Genomic DNA, 15175 nt, shown 5'->3' on the forward strand with positions numbered 1-15175 from the left:
CTGTTGTGGTGGATGTTCCAGCAGGAGCTGTAGTGGTCGCTGAGGACACTGCTGTTGTTGTAGGTGTTGTGGAGGATGCAGCTGTTGTAACAGTAGTTTGTGGGGCTGTTGTGGTTTCTGCTGCTGTAGATGTGGATGTTCCTGCAGCAGCTGTAGTGGTTGCTGAGGACACGGCTGTTGGTGTAGGTGTTGTGGAGGATGCAGCTGTTGTTTGTAGTGACGTTGTTGTAACTAAAGTACTTGTAGATGTTTCAGCAAGAGTTGTAACTGCTGATGACGTTGTTGTATCTGAGAGTGTTGTAGAAGTGTCGGCTGTACTAACAGATGATGTTGAACCTGTTGTGATTTGAGCTGCTGTTTGGTCTGTTGCTAGAAAAAATACAAAAAGTTATTGTTAGTTTATTTTTTATATTTTGCACATGCATATTTTACAAACAAGCTAATTGATGAAATATTGTTATTTATTTTTCTTTATGCATGATTTGATTCACCTACCAATAAGAATGCAAATGATGAAAAAAACGTTTCTCTTCATTATTGGAAAAGTTCAGTGGTAATAATAAGAGTCTGAAAAGCAAGCAAAATGCACATATTTTATATACACTCTATATATAGTACATTGTACACCCTATGTATATTCATACAATCAGTCATATATACATACAGCAGATCCTTACAATCCTGACATCGTGTAATGTTTAATGCATTTCATATTGTTCATGACAGAGCTGCAAACTATTTTTTATTTTAGTATATGATACAAAATGTTCTAGTCCAATCAATGTGATATAAATGTGGAAGCCACAGAATAAAAAAAGCAGCATTCTTTATCATTTTTTATTTTTATTTTATTTTATTTTATTTTTTGTATTTTTTATTCTATTGCTTTTCAAGCTTCAATAGATAAATGAAGTAGGTCAAATGTAATGTAAAAGTACTCAAAATGTAGTCAGATTGTATTACCTAAAATGTGTAATGTAATAACAGACTACAATGTTATTGCATTACAATTAATAAGTAATCTACCCATATCTTATACATACACATGTGTATGTAAATATGTGTAATATGTGTATGTGTAGTCAAGGGAGGCAGTGCCTCCTCAAAAAAAAAAATAGAGAAAAATTCTCCATTGTGCTATGATTGGTTTGTGCGATAATTTCTGTGTCTTATTTTTGTGTGCACTCTGAAATAGCCTGAATGTAGACAGTAATGTTGTTAATGGGAAGACTAATTAAAAAGTAAATAAACAACTCTACTTAGATATCACCGCTTTGTCACTCCAAAATTAAACTTGAAATGGTCTGAAAACATTATGACTGTGGGGATTTCTGCTGAAAACAAGTATTAAAAACATTAGTTAATAACAAATAATATGTTTTGATTAAATTGTTACTGCCTTTAGTTATAAATTTGTAATAAATGTAAAAACACAGTCTCTCTTTAACCAGGACAATTATATGTAAAATCATATGGCATGCCATTCAGGAAGTTATTGTAGGCCTTTTTCGAATATGAATCTTGAATATATGGAATGAAGCTGAATATATGAAAGGCCATGAAACTCTAAATATATACATACTCAAAACGGGATGTGGACTAAAAACTGTCCGAGTTGTTTGGAGTATGACCAGCTGTTGCAACAATGTTTTATAGTTCAACTAGCATATAACTATCTATACATTATTTAGGAATTACTGTCAAAAATTTGCACTTTTGTTCCATATTTTCAGTTTCATTTCATATATTCACACTTTTATTCCATATATTTCTATTATAAACTTCATAGTAAAAATACAATAATCTCCTGAACGGCATGCCATTATATACATTATAACAAAGCATTATTTTCATGTTTTGACACATTTTTCACTCTCTACCCAACATCAGAAATCACGGTTAAATACCATGCAAATGTTTACACTCTTGAATTAGCAGTTTCCTATTCCATGTCCTTATTCTAAACAACTGGAGAAATTTGGACACCATACATCTAGTAATCATAATTAGTTTTTAACTTCTATTAACGCCAACTAATTAGAATTAAACAAACTACAATACTCTCTTATTATAACTTCTTAATATTAAACAAATGGTTCAGTAAAAAAAGATGCCTGATAATGGGTATTTCCCATCAATATCAAGATAAATTAAGATTACTTTACAGAATTTCAAACAAAATACGTTTTGCATAGACTATTTGATAATATTACATTCCATATGTCATTAATATAGTAATGCTTACATTTTTATTATGTCTGTTTGTACTATTTCCAGCATTAAAAACTCCTTTATAATATAAATATAATCAACGCAAATGTATATTTTGGGAAATGGAATATCCTTACCAATTCTTGGACAGATAATTTTTCGTTGATTTGTAATCCGCTGCTGTCGAAGTGGCTTTAAGTACTGGTAAGTAACCTACTTAAGTACTGGCACTCAAGCTTTTCACTCCTGAATAACCTGTGGTGCTTCTTTTTATATAGCACTGCATGACGTCCTAATTGTGTGTTTTACTTCAATGATACGCAGAGATACACTATTTGGAATGTCCACTGGCAAAAATTTGTAGCTGTCTAAAAGGTGTGGTCTTTGTCATCATGAATCATAGCCAGGCTTATTTATAGAAATAGATTTCCCTGTTCACTGTTTTCATTTTATTTCAATCAAGAAGATTTAAAAATTTGGCCAAAATCTCCCAAATTCTTAATACTTGCAGAGGCCTACGCAATGGTTTAAGAATAAATCTCTGACATTTCCATTATAATGCATGAATATTTGTTGGGGAACAAACTTGATAATGAATTTACACAAAAAAACATCGCTTCAAAAAAACTTTACTTGTATTTTATTTTTTGCAAAAAGTTTTACATATGCAATTAAGTGAACTCTACTTTTAAGTATAATTAACAAAGAAAATAAGTAGGCCACAACAAACCAATAAAACAATGAATTAAACCACACTTTAAAGTGTATGATTTACTTCTACATCTAAGTATATATTACAATCGATGTTGTGTAGACACACCATATCTACATATTAGTAGAAACTACAGACATCTGACGGCACCTGAACATATAGACATCAATATTTGGTATACAATATATGAATGTGCAATTTTAGGTAGAATATGAGCTCCAGATGTCACAAAATGGAAAGTTAATAAACCTAACAACAAAAGCAATGTTAAAACAGCTGGAAAACACCCCAAAATCAACCTTATTAATTATTCATCACTTAGTGCATTATGGGAACACAAGTATCAGAAAAGTTGAATTTTACTTAATTTTATAACGATTATATTTACACTTTAATTTCTACAAGTTTTAATTGACTAATATAGCATTTACTTTGTTCTTTCCTCAACTAACTTTTTTTCATGTAAATTAATTAATTTTAAGAAAACATTTGATCAGTGCACATACTTTTTAAAGTATCCTACGTCAACCAATCATGATTACTACACATGTGAGATGTCAGAAGAGGCCCAAACAAAAGACAACTGGTTTATCTAAGCATTCCTTACATTCTGAGACATAGTTTCAATGGCTTCCTTGACGTTTCTGAGAGCCCTTTCCTTCTGTCATTTCTCGATGAGGCGTGACTGGCCCAATGCTCAACAGTGTGGTGCTGAGACACGTATTTATTTTATTCTTTGTAGCCTGTAAACCTGGTATATTTCCCATACCAAGTGTATAGCACAAACACTTTTCTTTAGATGGTTGCCTTCCATTTGATGGGGTAAAAAGCAGACATTCTAAATGTTGTGGTAAAAAATGTACCCGTTCTAAATGTCCCTGTTTTATTTGAAACAATGTAAAAAAATTAATCTAAAAATATATTTGAGGGGTGGCAGTGGCTCAGTGGTTCATGTAGGTTGTCTACAAACCAGAAGGTTGGTGGTTCAATCCCCGGTTCCACCTGACCAAGTGTCGAAGTGTCCATGAGCAAGACACCTAACCCCAGCTGCTCCCGACGAGCTGGATATGGTGCCTTACATGGCTGACATCGCCGTCGGTGTATGAATGGGTGAATGTGAGGCAAAAAAGGTAAAGCGCTTTGGATAAAAGCGCTATATAAATACAGTCCATTTATATATTTTAGAATTATAATAACTGTAATTATTTAAAGTGCTTTAAAATAATATTTGACATCAAAGGATAATGACACACAATGTATTTTATATGGTATGGGGGGGGGGGGGGTCAAAAAGACGAATCAAAATGGTGAAGCTTCAGACATGAACTCACTATCATTTGGATTTGTTCTGTTTCTTAGTCAGTATATGTTTACCTAATTAGTTTGCTATTATGACTACAGCCTATATGGTTTTATTAGGTGACATTTAAAATTGTTAGGGCTATTAAACGTTTCTGAAAAATCCAGTGAGCATACAGTTTTCTTAAATAGAATCAGAATGAGCTTTATTTATGTTTACACATACTAGGAATGTGTTGTAGTGACAGAAGCTCCACAGTGCAACAGAATGACAGTGACAAGACACAGATAATAATAATATACAGATATACAGACAATGTGCAAAATAGCAAAGACAAATTAAAATAAACTATTTAGGTAAGCAATGTAACATGAACACGATTATTCGGTGTAAACTAGAATTATAAATAAGTGTGTGTTAAATAAATAAGTGAATAAATTAATGTACAAAAGTGTGTGTGTATGGGCATGTTTTCGTGACATATGAGGACACAAATGTGTATAATGACATGGATGTGACACAGGTATTACAAGGAGAGGGTGACTTATGAGGACATTGTCCATTTCCCCACTTTTCAAAATGCTTATAAATCTTACAGGATTTTTTTTAGAAAATAAAAAAGCAGAATGTTTCCTGTGATGGGTAGGTTTAGGGGCAGGGGCAGTTTAAGGGGATAGAAAATACAGTTTGTATGGTATACAGGTTGTTGGTGTGTGTGTGTGTGTGTGTGTGTGTGTGTGTGTGTGTGTGTGTGTGTGTGTGTGTGTGTGTGTGTGTGTGCGTGCGTGCGTGTTGTTCTGGTGCTCAAGGCTCTGTAGCGTCGAACAGACGGCACCAGTTTGAAGAGGGAGTGTGCTGGATGATAGGGGTCCAGTGATTTTGCCAGCCCTTATGCACACTCTGGATCCAAGTACAGATCTTGAAGAGTGAGGAGCTGTATAGTCCTACTTTATCGAAGAGATGACAACTTTCTTGTTGAAAGAATTTTCTTTGAAATGCATTGTTATAATAAGAAACCCAACAAATTAGACATATAGTTTGCTGAGTATTTCATGAAATAGCGTTTCTTGAATTAAAGAAGCCAGACAAATAGCTGTTAGTGGGTATTTTTATCGTAGGTGTCATCTTTTACGATAAAGTCAAGATAAGTTGTTGTCATTCTTCTTATTACAATCAAGTCTAACACATGAATTCTTGGGTGTGGTTGGTACAGGTGAACACCCATGGTTTCCTGGAACTAAAAAAAACACTTGTTTGAAGTCAATATTTATGTTATATAATGTCGTCATAATCAAATCTACGCACATGACACTGTAATAAAAATGATAACAAAAATTTTGGGTTATTTCAACCAATGTTTGAGTCAAATATGGACTAACCCAACATTTGCTTAAATTTTTATTTTATTATTATTATTACTACATATTTAAACCCGGCGGGGATGGGTTTGTCCATATTTGACATATTTAGAGATTGTAGATGTGCATTTAAAATGACAAGGTGACATCTACTGTATTGTCCTGATAGTCTGAATGTAAGATGATCCAGTCTGAATATAGTGAAATTTTATAAAATCCATGTTGTAATTTTGTCATGGTGTGAGAAGTTCACTTAGCATAGTTAGGCTGTAATGTTTTTTTTTTTTTTTTCATTTATAGCTGCCATTGTCCAAATGAACTTCTTGCAGTAATTCATGACAATTTATTATAGTAAGTAAACTGTTATTTAAATCCCCCAATTACGAATGTCAGATTAAAATTCTGCTTTGACTTTCGTCCCATTCTTGGATGCAAAAATTTCAACACCATTGGTTTTCCTAGCAAAACCGGTATTCCCCATCAGGATATTCAGATTAGTATAAAGAATATCAAACTTGATAATCATGATACTTGTATTTTCAGTGTCTTGATCAACTTCAAATTGTTTAGTTCCTCACAACCAACCAAAAAAGACAACTGCAGATAAGCTTTTAAATGACAAACCCAGAGAGAATCAGGGAAGAAAAGCGCCGTCTGTTGAACAACTTGCACAATGCAGTTGGACTTGGAATCATAAAAAACGGGTTGTCAGAGCATTGCTATGCAGTTGCTTCTCAGTGGTTTTTAGTGGATTGCTATGTAGGCTTGCCTGACGTGGTCATACTCAATTCTAGTCAGAATATGAGTCTGAAACTGCTCCATTGGGATGTAATTATGGGGCGTGTTTCAACCGAACAAGGAAAGACCTCAATTTGATAGACCTACAACCAGTCAGAGCAACAAAGTGACGAATTGAGTTTCATAAAGAACTCTGTCAGCATCTGGGATAATAACGAAGGTGTGAAGGTGGAAGTAGCCAGAATAGAATCCCTCCGGCAGTGATCCAAGACTCGCTTGTTTAAAAAAGACTGATCATGAAAGAAATGCTTTGTGATTCAAATGTGAGAAATAATACCTAAAGCCTTAAAGATAAATGTAATCCTAATTAATTTTATATATAGACTAGTTTTTATTTCAGTCTTTACCAAAATACACACTAACATGACGTACAGAGTCCTGGTATGCAAGATGGGTGTTCTGTCTACATTCAAAGTAATAAATTAAAATAAATAACTAAGAGACATAGAGAACATAAGTTATCTAGTCATCTCAGAATGCACAAGAATGCTGCTCTCATACAGATTGTGTCTGCTTCTGAATAAGAGCAGGTTAATGTAACTTGTAAAGGTGTACATAATGTAACAGGGATTAGTAAAAAAAAAATATATATATATACAATAGGTGCTAATCTTATATTCTCTGTTGAGAAGCATTGTTTATTGTCAATTTATCTTCAAATTACATACAAGATTGCACATTTTGTTACATCTAAAACTATTGGTTTTTAAGACAGATGGAAGACTTCAACTTGTTTCGTTCCTCAACAAAAAAAGACAACTGCTGATAAGATTTTAAATGACAAACCCAGAGAGAATCAGGGAAGAAAAGCGCCGTCTGTTGAGCAACTTGCACAATGCAGTTGGACATGGAATCATAAAAAACGGGTTGTCAGAGCATTGCTATGCAGTTGCTTCTCAGTGGTTTTTAGTGGATTGCTATGTAGGCTTGTCTGATGTGGTCATACTCAATGCTAGTCAGAATATGAGTCTGAAACTGCTCCATTGGGATGTGATTATGGGGCGTGTTTCAACCGAACAAGGAAAGACCTCAATTGGATAGACCTACAACCAATCAGAGCAACGAAGTGACGAATAACGTTAGCCAATAGCCAATGGGGCGGCAGTGGCTCAGTGGTTCATGTAGGTTGTCTACAAACCAGAAGGTTGGTGGTTCAATCCCCGGTTCCACCTGACCAAGTGTCAAAGTGTCCACGAGCAAGACACCTAACCCCAGCTGCTCCTGACGAGCTGGATGGCGCCTTACATGGCTGACATCGCCGTCGGTGTATGAATGGGTGAATGTGAGGCAAAAGTGAAGCGCTTTGGATAAAAGCACTATATAAATGCAGTCCATTTACCATTTACCATTTATGTTAGTCATCAAATGTCAACAGAGTTCAACTTCACTGTGTTGCCAAGTCTGCATTTTTTTTCTGCGGATTGTTTTACATGTCTGCGGATTATTTTACATGTCTGCGGGATGGAGCGACCTCAATTATGTGATATATAGACCCAGGAATGCGAATTTTAGCAGGCAAATAACACATTTTACCCCCAAAACACCATTTTTTTTCTGGAGAACCCCCCTTAAGAAGCTATTGTTTTGGGCTAGTAGTTGTTGGGTTTTGATGTAAAAACTTGGCAACCCTGTCGGCACATGCTCGAATAAAAGATCTTGTAAACAGTGTTGTAAAAGAAAGAATTTAATAATACACGCAGTACTTACCAACATGATCTTCAGTTCAGAATGAAATAGTGACGGTGAATGCGGATACAAACAAGTTCTCCGTTTAGGATTTGAACAAATTCAACACAAGCCCCTTTGATGACGTGGATGATTACGTTACTGTTTCTCATCTGTCCGTCATCGTCTAAAGCCGCCCTGATGATTTCATTGGTCCGAACGGTTTCTGTTTGGGCATAATTACTCCTTTATGGATCAAGTCCAGACCGAACTGCCTGAGCTCAAATGTTGTGAGCGGGGCTGAGTTCGGCTGGCATCCAGGCTAATGTAGGCTAGTTACTAGGGCATTCTTGGCTGTTACATACTGGTTGAATCAGAAGAGCCCACCCTCCAAGCCTTTGATAACCTCTATTCTTATATCTAATATCCTCTGGTATCCCTCTTTAGAGGTACACACAATAAACTAAACCTCTTGTGGAAGTAGCCCACACACTTTTTATGTGTATGATGAGTAACACAGGTACTGTTCTACACGCTCGGTCCAAAATAATCAGAATATAAACACTTATTATAGGGGTACCTTGGTGATTCAGAACAATACAAAAACATTAAATGATAGCACATGCACCTCCCTTTAAAAAAATCAGGTGATTAGAGGTATTATTCATATCTTTATAGCATAAAAATCTACACGATAACTTGTGAGATAAACTTAGTGGTTTATTCATTTATACCTAAGTATAAACATTTTAACAGGGATGCTTGTCAAAGTCTGTAATCTGCTGTGTTATGTGTTTATGCCATTTATTCCCGTTTAATATCAGTAATTGTATGTTAAGTATTTTCTCATCTAATTGAACTTTTAATTGAGTCAAGATCCTTAAAAACGTGTCTTTCGATAAACTTAAGCATTGGATGCTTTATTGAACATAATGGGAATTAGAAAGTCTTGGGACACCAACAGTTCATGAAATAGGAAATTCATAGAGATGTGCATGTGTGCCTCAGTTGCTTTTAATATTCAACAATATTAATGATCGGACTGTACTGACGCTGTTGTACAAGAACTGAACTGAGCTGGATAAAGACCACATTTTGCAGAAATGTATAGATAAAATGTATTCATTTAATAATTTATTTATTTTTACAACAGATCTGAATCAACAAACTTCATCTGAACATCAGCAGAATGCATAATTCATATTTTCTGTTACCGCTGTAAAGCTGCTTTGAAACAATCTGTATTGTATAAAGTGCTATAAACAAAGATGACTGGATTTGACTCTTTGACCTCAATGACCTACTCTTGGGTAGTCTTCCCTCTGCTGGCCAAATACAAGCTCAACCACTTTAAATATTGTATTTGGCCAGCAGAGAGCAGACTTGACGTCACTGTACAAAAATTACACTTGACTTCACTTGGTGAACAATTTTTTTAGTATTTAAGTATTATGGACATGGGAACCTGCTTAGGTTAATCATATAGTAATACTTTTGTCAGTTCATCATCATTATCAGAGCATCGTTTACTATATATATATATATATATATATATATATATATATATATATATATATATATATATATATATATATATATATATATATATATATATATATATATATATATACTTTAAAGCCCCATTCATAAGAAACCTGCCTTCACAGACAGATAAAAGGAATTATCTGGTGTGAACCTGGTAAGTTACACAATGTTATTCAACAGCAAATAATGTGACCATGTGACATTCCTTTCAAGGTGACTTTATGAAAAAATGTGGGCGTTTTATTTACCACTTATTGTTACCTAATTACTTTAATCTGTGTTAATCATTTCATAAAGAACTCTGTCAGCATCTAGGATAATAACGAAGGTGTGAAGGTGGAAGTAGCCAGAATAGAATCCCTCCGGCAGTGATCCAAGACTCACTTGTTTAAAAAAGACTGATCATGAAAGAATTGCTTTGTGATTCAAATGTAAGAAATAATACCTAAAGCCTTAAAGGGTCATGAAACCCCCCTGCTGCAGCTGTGTTTTTTCACACCTTTGATTTGAAAAGGCTTGTTAAAAGGGGAGTGGTCGACTGGGAAAAGGTGGGATGGTATTGTGTAGAAAGAGGGAATGGTTTGCATTTAGGGGCAGGGCTGGACTGGCAATCTGGCATACCGGGCATTTGCCCGGTGGGCCGAAGCAATTTGGGGCCGGTATAGTGTTTAAAAAAAAAAAAGTGTTTGTTTTTTTTAAAAAAGGCTTGGTTTTTTTAAAAGTGCATTTATTTATTATTTGAGCACATGGAACTGCAAAAGGCGAATATCCGCACAGCGCAGCCGCTGCGTTTAAATACTGCTCTATGAACGGCACTTTGACTTATTTTGTTTTATACAATCGTGTGATATGGAAACATTACAGGTTCTGTGGTGAATCAGCTGAAAACAGTCGCGAGCATGTAGCCTATTCATGACGAGGTAAAGTGGAAAACGGCAATACACACAAACGTTTCACTTTACCACAACCACAACTTACTCTTCAGCTACTAACAGCGAAGAAATATGGTGTTTTGGAAGAAACATTTATTAAAAATGTTGCTTTGTTACATAAATTAATATTGTGTAATGTATATCGAAATATCGGAAATGTGTTTAAAAATCATATCACCGTTATTGAAAAAATTATATCGCGATATATATTGATATTGAATTATTGTCCAGCCCTATTGCAGAATATAAATCACTTTTATAGAGGCTGTTTTCATATTTTCTACAGGTGTTTACATTTTTTTTACTTACAAATATAATAGTTTATTATATATGTTTTATATAGTTTTGGAAACCATATAGCCATATAATGAGGAGCAAGGTTTTTACAGTCTATGTTTTTTACCCTGTGACTACCATGATCTTACATTTAAATTAAACTGGCCTACAGTTAAACTATAGTCTATGAAACAGCTTTAAGTCTAGATCCCATTAATTAAGGACAAAGCTTTTTTTTCCTCTTTAAAAGTTTTATTAACATTTTTTAATATATTTTCTATTTAATAGCCTCATGAAAGATAGATATCAGTGTCTTACTTAAATGATGTGTTAACTCTTGAAAAATATGATTGTTCAACCCAAAAATGGGATCATTTACTCACCCTAATGTCATTCCAAACCTAAATGAATTTATTTCTGTGTAGCATAAAATAAAATAATTTGAGTCTGTTTTTTTGTTCACACAATATTCAAAGGGTAGCCTAACCAAAATGGCTTGGTTGCCAACATTCTTCAAAACATCTTATTTTGTATTTCACAGAAGTCATACAGGTTTGAAATGACACTAGAGTGAGTAAATGATGACAGCATTTAAAAGCAGTAAATTTACTTTACTGCATCCTAGCTCAAAATCATCAGTGCTTTACTGCCACGGGCATTTCTGTGTGACAAAAAAAAGCAATATTAAGTTTATCAGCATTTGCAGCAAATTCGATAATATCTATCATTATTTGTCCTTGTCCTAGTTTCATTTATATACGCCAATTTAAGGCCCCAACCCCAATGCCAGAGCCGAATTTTAGCCCCAGAGAAGTCAGTTTTCTATACATACACATACATGGTACGGGGGCCCAGCAAGATGGTTTGTACCCAGGGCCCAAAATTTGGTGCTACGCCGCTGACATGAACCACCCAACATGCGATGTGATAGAGATGTGTAATTCTAGATCGGGGTAAAAGCGAAGGGGTTTGAGGCTAGTCTCGACCGCGCATCTGAAGCACAGAGTGGCTGGGTTGCCGTGACGATCCGCGTGGTCACTCGGCAGCTAAATCTATATTTGTCCAAATATGCAGCACACTGTTTCACTAAGAGCCCGAACACATGCGGTTTAGTGCATGGCTGTGACCACAAATAAAACGGAGAGGACGTGGCTTTTGTTCATTATCCACAGATTGGTTATTTTGCACTCCTGACAAAAATTAGATAGTCAACTCTTGCAGGTTCGGCATGCGATTGCTCAAGTTAATTTTACTTTACCGAGCCTTTGTAGCAAAGGCTTCCACAGACGGCGCCGGTTACAGCTCGCTTGGCGCCCTTTACGTTATTTCGTATCAGCACAATGCCTAGCTTTCCTCCGTGACTTTTCCACACGCTGCTTCCAAAACTTCCCCACCATGTCTCTACAATAATGATGGAAGACGAGCCTGACAGAAGTGACTGTCTCATGCAGAACTAAATTATCTTGTATGCATACTACAGTGCAGGGATTGGACTGAATGAGCTTTATGTCATGAATATATATGGGGAATTGCTCAGAGCGGTCGACGTCAGCATGTCCCCAGCAGCCCATACTTGGGCCGAAAAGGCCGCGCCGACGTCAGCATTTGTGAAGTTGCTCCGACTAAGCTTTTCAAACCGGAAGACAGAAATCACTCTGAAAAATGCAAAAATAATTATTTTCACATATGAATACCATTAATGAGTGTTTTCAATGATGTGCAGCCTATACATATCTGTTTACATCTAAAAAAAAGGTGTTTTGGGGTTTCATGACCCTTTAAAGATAAATGTAATCCTAATTAATGTTATACATAGACTAGTTTTTATTTCAGTCTTTACCAAAATACACACTAACATGACGTACAGAGTCCTGGTATGCAAGATGGGTGTTCTGTCTACATTCAAAGTAATAAATTAAAATAAATAACTAAGAGACATAGAGAACATAAGTTATCTAGTCATCTCAGAATGCATAAGAATGCTGCTCTCAGATTGTGTCTGCTTCTGAATAAGAGCAAGTTACTGTAAAATGTAAATGTGTACATAATGTAGATTAGTAACAGAGAAATACAGAGATTAGTAAAAAAAAAAAATACTAAAATAAAAATAGGTGGTAATCTTATATAAATAGGTGGTAATCTTATAATTTCTGTTGAGAAGCATTGTTTATTGTCAATTTATCTTCAAATTACTTATAAGATTGCAAATTTTGTTACATCTAAAACTATTGGTTTTTAAGACAGATGGACTTTCATTGCTTTTCCCAGACATTTTCCCATTCTGGCTATAAATCTATAAAAATATAAATAAATGAAATTTCTAATAGGTGGTTTGTAAAACAATGTCTTTATTACTTGTCATGTTGATATGATGAAAAGATACGCCTCATTAATGCATAGTGTCTTCTCATATTCCTTAATTTGTAGTTTTTAATTCCTTTCAATCAAACTATAAAGACCCCTGAGAGATTATGTTTGCAACGAAATAAATTGTACACAGGTTAAAATTACATCAAGACTTTATTTAAATTAACTTAAAACATTGAACATTTTATATAAATATACACACTTTTCATATATATATATATTAAATAAGCCTATATTTAAAGTTCATTGTGGATGTATTATTGTAAACAAATACATGCATAAGTGTGTTTGAATCCTTAAGCTCTTTTGATTTTTGTCTCTTTCTCAGTTCATGTCGAACAATTTTGGATTATATTAATTCAATAAATATGTTTATTTGATTATTAAAAGAAAGAATATGATCTTGCAGTGTTGGCAATGCACTAGACAAAAGAGGATTATAAAGAGTCTTTAACCTGCTGTGAGCTGAACAAAAGTATTACATATGAAAATACTGTAAGGAAAAAGATAACAACCTCTGATAAATACATAATAATTTTTCTCTTTACAAATTATGCTCTCGACAATCAATGAAATTTTAGATTTCTATTTATATAGCCATTGTCATATTTTAAGAGTGTGCTACAACTATAAATAATGCATAGTACACATATATAAATAATTGAATTAGCTAGTAAAGAACATGAACATGCTTTGCTTAAATGTCATCCTCGTTGAGGAATCTATAGGAAAAGACTTAATAATGTTGCCATAATAATGAGCCATGTTGTTAGGAGCAGACTGCATTCAATCCTTAATCCACTTGAAGTTGTAGTTGAAGGTGTAGCAGCAACGGTTGTAGGAATAACTGTAAGAAAAAAGAGCAAATTAGATAAACAGAATATAAGGTCTTAAAGCCTTTTTTGTTTCATTCCAGTCCAGCTGCACTGTATGTTTTGTGTATCATATTCTTACACTCTAACACTCTAATAAATGCTGGGTTGTTTTAAACCAATGTTGGGTCAAATATGGACTAACCCAGCAATTGGGTTGTTTTAATCCTGCGGTTGGGTTAAATATTTGCTTAAGTCAACCCAATCGCTGGGTTAGTCCATATTTGACCCAACATTGGGTTAAAACAACACAGCATTTTTTAGAGTGTATGCAGCAAAAGTGATCAACTTTTCTGAGACATTCAAAATTTGCAAGATATATTTTGAAATGCAATCAAACGTACCTGAACCATTGACTGAAATTGATTGAGGAATTATGTTCAGTAGATTAACACCTCCTGTTTCCACTGCTGACAGAAGAGTGTCTGAAACATCTCCAACCGATGGGACAGTTACTGTGGAGTTGAAAACTAGTTGCGTTGTTGTGATGATTGACCCTGGCCTGGAAAATAAAGTATAGAAGAATGTCATACACTGCAGGATTCCTTAATATGAATATATTTCCATTATATAATAAGTACTGTATACTGCATTATCATGTTAATGTTTTTTCTATCACACACAGAACACGTGAATTAAGGAAAGATGCAATACAATTTTTACCTGAAACTTATGACAATCACTCTGATAAAGGAACGATATTTGGCTCTGTAGATTGGTTCAAGCTGTAAAATACAGGCAGTCACATCCATAATCAGAATTACCATTTTATTTTGTTGTTGTTTATGAAATTACAATAATGTGTCATTTATTTATGACAAACTAATCAATTTAAAAAATAAGAATATTCTAATAAACTCATGTATTTGGTGTAAAATAGCGAGTGAATTTTAACCCACCTGTGTAATGACAAGCTGAACCCTTGCCTTGAAGGCCTGAGAGTTTGAATCGCTGAGTTCAGCAATAAATGTTTCAAAAGAGCGGAAAACCAGATCTGTTCGATACTCGGGTACAAATATTGTAGTTGTAGTCACTATAGATGTGGAAGTTGTCAAAGGTCTTGTTGTTGCTGTTGTTGCATTAGTGGTTGAGACAGTGCTCTTAGTGGTTGAGGCAGTGGTTGTATTAGTGGTTGAGGC

At 34.6% G+C, this 15175-nt stretch overlaps 2 long non-coding RNA genes across 2 annotated transcripts; both read right to left on the reverse strand.

Annotated features, from left to right (window-relative positions):
- Positions 1 to 163: 163 nt before the first annotated feature.
- LOC137072889 (uncharacterized) lies at positions 164 to 2482 on the reverse strand. Its single transcript, XR_010904699.1, has 3 exons — positions 2349 to 2482; positions 496 to 567; positions 164 to 369 (listed from the first exon to the last, which is right to left on the reverse strand). It is a non-coding gene; the product is annotated as an uncharacterized lncRNA (long non-coding RNA).
- Positions 2483 to 13766: 11284 nt separating this feature from the next.
- Positions 13767 to 15102, reverse strand: LOC137072888 (uncharacterized). Its single transcript, XR_010904698.1, has 4 exons — positions 14936 to 15102; positions 14700 to 14761; positions 14381 to 14538; positions 13767 to 14011 (listed from the first exon to the last, which is right to left on the reverse strand). It is a non-coding gene; the product is annotated as an uncharacterized lncRNA (long non-coding RNA).
- Between the last annotated feature and the right edge of the window lie 73 nt (positions 15103 to 15175).

Source organism: Pseudorasbora parva, chromosome 4, assembly GCF_024679245.1.
Source record: "Pseudorasbora parva isolate DD20220531a chromosome 4, ASM2467924v1, whole genome shotgun sequence".
Lineage (NCBI taxonomy): Eukaryota > Metazoa > Chordata > Actinopteri > Cypriniformes > Gobionidae > Pseudorasbora > Pseudorasbora parva.